The sequence below is a fragment of the Ranitomeya variabilis genome, chromosome 4, assembly GCF_051348905.1.
Source record: "Ranitomeya variabilis isolate aRanVar5 chromosome 4, aRanVar5.hap1, whole genome shotgun sequence".
NCBI classification, from domain to species: domain Eukaryota; kingdom Metazoa; phylum Chordata; class Amphibia; order Anura; family Dendrobatidae; genus Ranitomeya; species Ranitomeya variabilis.
In genome coordinates this window covers 91521460-91532304 of record NC_135235.1, presented here as the reverse complement: position 1 = coordinate 91532304, position 10845 = coordinate 91521460, and the positions used below count along the sequence as shown (strand labels likewise).

At 47.8% G+C, this 10845-nt stretch overlaps 1 protein-coding gene across 1 annotated transcript in view; it reads left to right on the top strand.

Annotated features, from left to right (window-relative positions):
* The window catches only part of LOC143769875 (uncharacterized), a 77362-nt gene that overhangs the window by 21363 nt on the left and 45154 nt on the right, over positions 1-10845 (top strand). The window lies entirely within an intron of this gene.

Sequence of the window (10845 nt, the reverse complement as noted above, 5' to 3'; positions counted from 1 at the left end):
ACAATATCCAGTGACCATGGCGCCGATCCTGTGATGTCACCGCATTGTAGACTGTGCTAGAGCAAGCCCTGCAGCCAATGAGACCAATAGAAATATGTGTAATAAAGTCTATGGAGGGTTTATAATTGTATGTAAATAATCTGATACAGTAAATTGTTACAAATAATAGGAAACAACAACCCCCCACCACCGACCCAGGAACACATATACACAGAGGCCTCTTATAATCCACGTTTTGTCTTATATTGTTCTTATTCACCGTTTGGACAGAAGTATAGGGATACAGAATTTTATGACATCCCATTCTACATCTATAGGCATTAATTTGGATTTTCTCCCTTTGTACAAGATTTTGGAGGTGTCTGTGGGAATTTTTACCCCTTCATTCAGAAGAGCATTTGTGCCATCAGACACTGATGCTGGATGGGTGGTCCAGGCTAGCAATCTCCATTCTAGTACACCCTGATGGGGTTGAAGTCCGGACCCTGTGCCGCCAGTCAGATTCTTCCACACCGAACTCCCCCAACCCTGCCTTTATGGACCTTGCTTTGTATACTGGAGCACAGTCATGTTGGGCAGAAAAGGGCCTTCTCCAAACTGTTCCCACAATATTGGAAGCATATATTTCTCCATAATGTCTTCTATGCTGAAGAATTAAACCTTCCCTTCACTAAAACTACGATCCCAAAGCCGACCCCTGAAAACCAACCCCACAGCATCATCCTCCTCCACCAAACTCTCCAGCTGGCACAATGCAGTCAGGCAGGTAACCTTCTCCTGGCATTCACCAAACCTAGCGTCGTCCATCTGATGACAGAGAAGCACGATCCATGACTGCACAGGACACGTTTCCACTGCTCTGCAGTATGACAGGTTTATAAGTGATAATACTGAAAAGACATTTTAAGAAAGATGGAGAAAAATCTGGATATTCAAGCTGATAAGGAACCATGGCACACCTCCACCAGACTGACTCCAGATCACTACGCTCCTAAGCCATCGCTCCCATCACCTCTGTCACAAAAACCTCAATCTTAAAGCCTTGGCTTATCTATAGAAGACATCACTCCATCCACCCCAGGCACAAATATCCTGTTGTGACATCTCTTACATTTTTTGCTCTTACCTGCCTAATGAAGGGGCCTCTGTGCTTTCAACGCTTGCAAATATATATTTTTCTTGCTGACCAGTATAGTTGAAACGCCCTAACAGGGCCGTGGGGTACTCTGTACCGGGTCCAGTCGCTCTTAAAGGGGATGTCATGGTGGCTGCGACCCGGCCCGTGGCCCTGGGCACCCAATTAAAGGGGAAGGTTTTTAAGGGGATTTGTAATGTCTATGTTCGTGACACCACCTGTGGTTTTCGGTCAGTAGGGACCGACGCTGCTTAAAGGGGTCCTGTGGGTTGATGTTATGCAGCAAGATGGTGACACTTCACACAGGTGAAGCGGGGTCCCCAGGGCTTCCCAGGTGTAGGGCACCAATGGTGTGGTGGATGGTATGGCAAAGAACGAGGACACAGGTTTACAGTCTTTACCTGGTTTACTGATGATAGCAGTCCTCAGTCAAGGGTACCAAGTGCAGGGTAGCTGTGGTCCGGCCGGCTTGTAGGCAGTAGGGGATCCCTCTCCCAGGTGAGGTCCATAAGCCTTTCCTACTTGCTCTACTTTAGTTGGCGAGGTCCCTGCCGCTTGAAGCTTGGTTGCAAAGTCCCCTCACTCCTGTCCTAAGACAGATGTCTGTACAATAGGCAGTTCGAGCCGGTTTATAGGGTCTCTATCATGACCCGGGCTCTTAGTTTACTGCTTCACCTCAGACTTGATGCGGGCAATTGACATACAGTCCTATGCCCCCTGGTTATGTCGCGTGTCCTGGAGAACAACACGACCTCAGGCTCCCGATACCCGGTTTCCGCGCTCCAGCTCCTAGGGTGTCCTTCCGCTGTGCTTCTTCCCTCTAAGCTCTTCCACTATTCAACTCCTTCAAGTCCTCACTCTTTCCAGGGGACACAGCTTCTACGTGGCTGTGCAGCCCCTCTGTCTCTTCCAGACCTCCTTCTTCTCTTCTCACTCCTCTACAACTCCTCCTCCAGACCAGGATACCTAAAGTCTAAGGAAGCTCCCCTGAATCTGGGTCCTGAGCTCCCCCTCCTGGCCTAGATTCAGAAGTGTTGCATTTGAGTGCCCTATCTGATAGAGAATCTCCTTTGCCTTCAAGCGTGACGTCACCCTCCCCGAAAGGAAGGCAACATCACTGTAATAACCAGATACCTGGGGTGTTACATAGGTATCACTCCTAGAATACTTTTGTCTGTTGTTTTGGCATAAAATAATTTACATATGTAGGGGTGGGCTGGGCCGGGGGGGCAGAGAGGTCACACACAGCACACTGCGCTCGGCCGTGTCTGCTGTACTGTACTGTGATGCGGCCGGCAGCAGACACGGCCGCACGCATCAGTCTGTTTCATAAGCCGCAGAGATATCAGTTTGCTCACACAGGCGGCGCAGACCAGAAGAGAAAACAGGCTGCGGTGCTGGGAATCAGGATGAGGTGAATATAAACTTCATTATTTCTGATATGAACGTGCTGTGGGGCCATCCATCTATATAAATGGAGGAACTGGGACCATCCATCTATATATATGGCGAGAACTGGGGCCATCATACTATATATATAGAGGGAACTGGGGTCATCATACTTTATATATGGAGGGAACTGGGGCCATCATACTATCCAGACTCTGGCCTCCTGACATGTACTTTCTCTGCTCCTTACTTCTTGGGCACACTGCTCGAGGCAGACAGTGAGGACCCCGTGGCCCACCCCCAGTCTGCAGAGTGCGGCGGCAGGCTTTCACTGTGTGTGATCCCGGCTGAGGAGAGAGGGACGTGCTTCAGGCAACCCGGACTGCTGCCATAGTGAGAGATTTAAATCTTCAGGGCCTGCTGGGACTTGTAGTTTTGTTACTGCAGTGATGATCCTGGGAAAGGTGTTACATCTGAATTCGCAGCATCAAAAGTCATTCACACTGTAAGGGTACTCTCACACTGTAAGGCTGCTTTCACACTGTAAGGCAATTTTCACACTGTAAGGCCGGTTTCACACGTCAGTGCCTCCGGTGCGTCTAGTGACCGTTTTCTCACGTACTGGAGACACTGACACACGTAGACCCATTCAAATGACTGGGTCTATGCAGATGTCAGCATAATGCATAACACACAGTGTGGGGCTGGGATTCCAAAGGTGGGTGGCCGCACTGCCCGCGCAGGCGCAGTCTGCAAGCCTGGCTGGGACGTCGGACGGCCAGAGCTTACTGCGCCTGCGCAGCACAGTAGTACACAGCGCAGGCGCCGGTTTTGAAGCGTAAACAGCGCTGAGGGGGCGGCGCCGAAAGCAACTGAAGATTGGAGTGACGGCAGAGTAGCGGTTCAAGCTGGGGAGTGAGGACCCGCCTCCCTGTCTAAAGACAGGTATTTTGGCTAAGTTTCAAAACGCTTTATTTTGGGAATACTTGAACCAAAAACTAAAAGAGCCACCTTGTTAGAATGCAGCATTACTGCTGCACAAGGTGGCTCTTTTAGTTTATAACGGCTGGAGGGGGGTGACAGTGGCCCTTTAAGCAAGTTGAGTGCAGCCATTGATCTATTTGCTAAAATGAACTCTTCAGCGTGGGAAAATGCCAGCTGATTTTCTTATTGACACCTCTCCATTACTTAGCCGGCTCAATGTCACCTTACAATAGGAAGGTGACATTAACCTCTCATTACCCCACTTGCCACCGCTACAGGGTAAGTGGGAAGAACCTGGCAAAGCTCCAGAATTCGCGCATCTAATAGATGCGCCTTTTTTGGGCAGCTGCGGGCTGCTTTTTTAGGCTGGGGACCCATATCCATGGCACTTACCAGCCTGAGAATAGCAGCCCGCACCTTTTGCCGGGTTGGTGGCAAAATATAGGGGGACCCCACTTCGGATTTTTCTTTTATTCATTCTCCTCTGCTCGTGCTGCTGCCCACTGAGCAGGGGAGAATGGATGACAGCCGGCTTCAGTACCACAAGCAGGAGAACAGCGCTTACTGTAGTGCTGCTTCCCGGCTGCTGTCCGTGTGGTCCTGATGTGGCACACGGTTGTCACATGTGTGCCACACGGATGTATCACACGGACACATGGACACGGATATCTCCGGTGCCATGTTTACTGGTACCGGAAATATCAGGACGTGTAAAACCGGCCTAAGGCTAGTTTCACACTTGTGTTGTGAAATCCGGCAGGCTCTTTTGTCTAGGAAGAGCTGGATGGAATTCACAGGATCCAGCACTTTCTTGTTACAGCCAAATGCTCCCATACAGGCAAGTGTGGACCTTCATACTATAGCTATGGGCAGTGGGACCTTCATACTATATATAAGGGAAGTGGGGACCTTCTTACTAAATATTGGGACAAGTGGGAACCTTCGTACTAAATATAGGGGCAGTGGGAACCTTCATACTATAGACATGGGGCAGTGGGACCTTCATACTATATAGGGGAAGTGTGGACCTTCATACTAAATATAGGGGTAAGTGGGGACCTTCATACTAAATATAGGTTCAAGTGGGGACCTTCATACTAAATATAGGGGAAAGTGGGGACCTTCATACTATAGACATGGGGCAGTGGGACTTTCATATTAAATATAGGGTTAAGTGGGGACCTTCATACTAAATATAGGGGTAAGTAGGGACCTTCATACTAAATATAGGAGCAAGTTGGGACCTTCATACTAAATATGGGGTAAGTGGGGACCTTCGTACTAAATATAGGGGCAAGTGGGGACCTTCATACTATAGACATGGGGCAGTGGGACCTTCATACTATATAAAGGGGAAGTGGAAACCTTCATACTACATATAGGGGTAAGTGGGGACCTTCATACTATATATAGGGGTCAGTGAGGACCTTCAAATCAGGGCCGGAGTCAGCACCCGACGCACCTGGGCAAGTGCTGGGGCCCTGAGCAGGCGGGGGGTCCACTTGCGGTCAGAAACATGGCACTTGCGATAATCACCTCTCCCTATTCCACCGCTGCGGCACCTGACTGTGAAGTTTCAGGTCAATGTCGCGATGACTTCACTAGTGTACATTCTCTGCCTAATTAGTCACACTGCAGACAGCCAGAAGACGCTGATACTGAGGAGTCCGGAGCAGAGCAGCAGTCAGAGAGGAGAGGTGAGTATTTCATTTTTTTAATGTTTGAAGCAATGTATGAGGGCCAGCATATACTGGAGCATTATATGGGACCCATCATATACTGGGGCATCATATGGGGCCCATTATATATGGGGAATCATATGGGGCCCATTATATATGGAGCTTTATATGGGGCTCATTATGTATGGAGTCATGGAGCAATATATGGGGCTCATTATACTGTTTGGAGCATTATATTGGGCTCATTATACTGTATGGAGCAATATATGGGGCCCATTATGTATGGAGGCATGGAGCAATATATGGGGGTCATTACTCTGTATGGAGCAATATATTTGGCTCATTTTACTGCATGAATCACTATGTGGTGTCCATAATACTGTATGGAGCAATATATGGGCGTCATTATTCTGTATAGAGAGCTTTGTGATGCCCATAATACTGTAAAGAGCAATATTACTTAGCTCATTATTCTGTATGGAGCACTCTGTGGTACACATAATACTGTATGGAGATATATATGGGGCTCATTATTCCGTATGGAGCACTCTGTGGTGCCCATAATACTGTATGGAGGACTTTACTGTCCGGTTTCTGAGCTATTGTACAATTTACAATAGATATCTCTCATGTACTGTAAGATGTAAATGAAAGCTTTGGCATTGCACTACACCTCTATTTCTCTGCTGTATCATCATGAATTGTGGTACAAAAAAAAGGGAGAAAAAGGGACCACTATAGATAATGCACACCACAAAGTAATAATGTTCAGAAGGAAAGCTTTATTAAAACAAAATAGTTAAAACATAAGTAAAAACAATACCACCCCTTCCCCCATGCTCACAATCTACTTGCCAAAGATTACAACGCCTAGGAAAAATACTGCACTCAAACAACCACAGTGATAGCACTCATATCGTCTAAGGTCCACTTCCGTCTGTTTGTCTGTCTGTCTATCTGTTTGTCTGTCACGGAAATCCTGCGTCGCTGATTGGTCTCGGCCGGCTGGGAGCGACCAATCAGCGACAGGCACAGTCTGGCCGCAAATTGCCCCCTCCCTACTCCCCTCCAGTCAGCGCCCACATAGCGTTTTAGCAGTCCGTTAAATGGACTGCGTTACACTGTGGCATAACGCGGTGTAACGCAGTCCATTAATGCTGCCATTAACCCTGTAAGTGTGACCAACTTTTTACTATTGATGCTGCCTATGCAGCATCAATAGTAAAAACATATAATGTTAAAAATAATAATAATTAAAAAAAAAAATCATTATATTCTCACCTTCTGGCGTCCACGGCAGCCTTTCCCGCTCCTTGCGACACTCTGGTCCCAAGAATGCATTGCGGCAATGACCCGTGATGACGTAGTGGTCTCGCGAGACCGCTACATCATCACGGGTTATTGCCGCAAGGCATTACTGGGAACGGAGCATCACTAAAGGCCTGGGCTGGATCCAGGGGCCGCTGGAAGGTGAGTATATAACTATTTTTTATTTTAATTCTTTTTTTTAACAGCGATATGGTGCCCACATTGCTATATACTATGTGGGCTGTGTTACGTGGGCTGTGTTACATACTGCGCGGGCTGTGCTATATACTATGTCTCTGTGCTCTACACTACGTGGGCTGTGCTATATACTACGTGGGCTGTGTTATATACTGCGTGGGCTGTGCTATACACTACGTGGCTCTGCAATATACTACGTGGCTGTGCTATAGACTATGTGGCTGTGTTATAAACTATGTAGCTGTGCTATATACTAAGTGCCTGTGCTATATACTACGTGGCTGTGCAATATACTATGTGGCTGTGCTATATACTGCGTGGGCTGTGCTACATACTACGTGGCTGTGCTATATACTACGTGACTGTGTTATATACTACGTAGGTGTGCTATATACTACTTTCCTGTGCTATATACTACATGGCTGTGCTATATACTATGTGGCTGTGCTATATACTATGTGGGCTGTGTTATATGCTACTTGAGCTGTGAGACTCTTTCGCCCAGGGCCCTCAAAAACCTGCAGCTGGCCCTGGCTTCACTGATTGGTCGCGGCTGGCCACAAACAATCAGCGGCACGCACAGTTCGGCCACGAATTGCCATGGGATTTGAACCACGCTTCGCTAATTGGTCGCGCCCGGCCGGCCGAATCCTGTGTATTCATTGCATTATTCTGAACTCTTCATAAATAAACTACATACATATTCTAGAATACCCGATGCGTTAGAATCGGGCCACCATCTAGTAGAAAATATATCAGTCTCCGTGTCCAAAATACTGATACAATAGGTACAAGTACTGGTAAAGTACTGCATGTAACTCATATGCAGGCTAGTAGTAATAGTATAAGGTAACAATACACCCAAAGAGTCATGAAGCCCCATAGTGTAGACGGGCCCCACAGACGGCAAAATAAGCCCATATAGTGTCTAAAAAAGCTGCACAGTGAGCACACCACAAGGCAAACAAGGAGTACTGCTGAGAAAATGAATCTGGAATGACCTGAGCGCTCCAGGCAAGAGGCAAAGTGGTAAGACAGGAGGAAGGGGAGGAAAAAATGGTGTGGCCATGGGGGCACGATGTGCCTCGACTGTTGCCAATCTATTTTTAGGCTGGTGGGAGTCCACATTCGTTTACACGTCTAGCTGGTTCATCAACACGGTACGCCATTGGTCACATTTCATAGATGACATCTTCTTCATCTGGTCTGGGTTTGCAGTAGAGTGCTTGGCATTTTTGGGTTTCTTGAATGCAAATCCACTTAACATTATCATTCCCACTCTATTTCCTCCCTTTCAGTTAACTTTTTGGATCTCAACATCATGTATAAGAATGGCTCTCTTAGCACCCGACTTTACCAGAAACCGACGGCCACTAACAGTCTGTTGGAATATCACAGTTTTCATCCCTCGCATACCAAGAGGGGTGTGCCTGTTGGACAATTCCTTAGAGTCAGGAGAAATTGCACCTTGGATGAAGATTTTCGCACAGAAGCTCTTGATCTCACAAAGAGGTTCAAGCACAGAAGTTATCCCAAATAGTGTATTTCTCATGCCTTTCAGAGGGCGAATGTGCATATGTAGCACCCCCACTGCCGCAGGGCCGAGGGGTACCCGGTACCGGGCCTCTGAGTCTCTGCTCTGGGGTTGTCACGGTGGCTAGACCCGGTCCGTGACCCTGCTGAGGGGCGTACAGTAATAGATGTGGATGGTGGTAGTGATGCGGTGTAGTGCCGGTCGCAGTTAATAACGAGGACACAAGGTTGCAGTCTCTTTACCTCTTTACTGAAGGCTTCTGGGTCCTCAGTCCGGAATACGGTTAACCGGGCTGCGCAAGTCCGGCCGGTCCGATGGCACCTCCAGAGTTCCCGTTGCAGGTGGAAATCTGTGCCTTCCTTCTAGCGCTTGTGTGTTGTGGTCCTCCCCTGCTATGCTTACGGGATAGTCCCCACAACTGTTGTGTCTGTTCCTCGTGTTCCCTCACAACAACTCAATTCTGATGTTCTTCTTATTCTCGTCCCCCAGATCTTATGGTAGGACGCACCCGTATGACGGGAAGGCTCGGAGCTCTTCCGGGACCCTAGAGTCGCCCCTCTCCAAAGGTTGCCCCCTATGTCTGCGTAGGTGATGTAGGTGAGACAGCCAGCCTATAGCTCTCTGTCCTGCCGTTGGTTTGAAGTAATGCCTAGAGCTCTGTACTTCCTCGGCGTTCCGGCCACCGGTTATTTACGCCTCAGTAGGATGTTGCCTCGGTCTAATAGCACGACTCCTACTGGTATTTCTCCCTGTTGCATTGATCTCGTTTCTCACTCAGCACAATAAATCTCGCTTCTTATCCTTTCTTAGGGCACCGCCGCTATGAAGTGCAGGCGCGGTCCTGTAGCTTTCTCTCTGATTGCCAGGCCTCTGTCAGGATCCCACCCCTGACAGGGACCCTACCGAATCTTCCCCTACAACACCCTCTGCCACAAGGTGTTGCCTGGTTCCAACCCAGTCAGCGTTCTCTCTCACTTCCTGCCTAACCCCCAGTTTTACCAGACTGTGAGGAGTAGCCTAATGAATAGTACCCTTAGCTCCCCCTGGAGGCCAGACTGTGAAATGTATTGGTGTATGTGATACCTGGTCAGATGAACTCCTTCAGTGCCATCAGACGTACCATAGCCCCCCTTAGCGGCGGAGCCACAGTACTGCAACGACCAGGACTCTGGGGCGCTGCACTCCCCCCCGGTTAAATCCAGTACTCCCAGACTGGGAAGAAAACAACAATACATGTCAGCAAAAAGACATACAATTTTGAAAATGCAAGTACAAGTCAACTTTTTAACAGAGCTTCCCTTTATGGGAGGTGAGGACACTTGAACGTTACAAACATGGTTAAATACTTTTAAATAACTTTACTATAAATAACTTTTCTTACCCAACCGGGTATTCTACTAAGTGCAAAATTTTGAACACTAATCCAACTTTGCCTTTAAGGACGTACCTGCTGAATCCACTAAAGACCTTCTTATAATCACATTATAAGGTTACTGAACATTTTTACATTCTCCTACTTTAAGTCTGCAGGACCGCCTGTCCTAACCGCTCCAGGCCTACTGCCTCTCCTTTCTGTTACAGGACCGCCCCTTTCCGCCCGGGCCTACTGTCCTTCCACTACTATACACAGTATAGAACATATCATTTTTCTTTCAGTTTAAGATCACTGAGCCATCTCTGTATGGCTCCTAGGAGGACTCACTAACTAACCCCGTACGGGTTCACTTCCTGTCCTCATTCTCTAACACATTATCAAACATTTCTTACAATCAACTAGTTGGCTACATATAACTTCTTCATACATATAACTTCTTCATATTAGCATCACGACTTTTTCTTTCAAGACATTATTGCCATCTAACATTCTTAAGGCAACACTGTATATAAGTGCAAGATGTGAACATCCCCTTTAAGAGGGGACCAAGTCTCTATGAGGTAGTGCAACTTCTCAAGCTGCAAGTCCGTATGCAGCAAGGACTCCAGTGCAAGTTCCAAGAACCGTATCTTCACAAAGAGTCCGTCTTTTATATAAAACCAGTAGAGAGCACCTTTAAGAAGGTGCAAACTATATACAAGGAGTTTGTATCATGCATTGTTCATGATTCAGCAGTTCTTGATAACTGGTGCAAAAAGTAGAAAATAGACAAAAACAATAGGGATCCCGGGTCAACAAAGGGATCCCTTTAAGAGTAACCCTAGACGGGTTTTAGCAGCAAAATAGCAGAGAAACAGTTAACTATGTACATCAATAAAGCATTTTTTTTTTTTTTGCTTACTTGAACCACTCAGGAGGCAGCACCGGCGGAGGCAATCCCTTTGGGTATTGCGAGCCGCCCGGTACTGCATAAGGGGGTCTGTAGTCCCATCTGGGGGTCTGTGTACCCACAGTCTTCAGTTCTGGAGCAGCACGGGCACCACCCACCGGGAGAGGTGCCTCCTTGGCCACAAGGGTGGTGGAGGTGACAATGCTGCATGTCGTGGTCTTGACCATAGTGCACGTGGGGGTGTCCTCTGTGGTCCTGGCAATGACCATGGGCTGACCACAAGGGGGCACCTTTGCTACAGGGGTTAGCTTCACTGGCACCTTAACCGGGGATATCACAAGGCCCGGCCTCTTG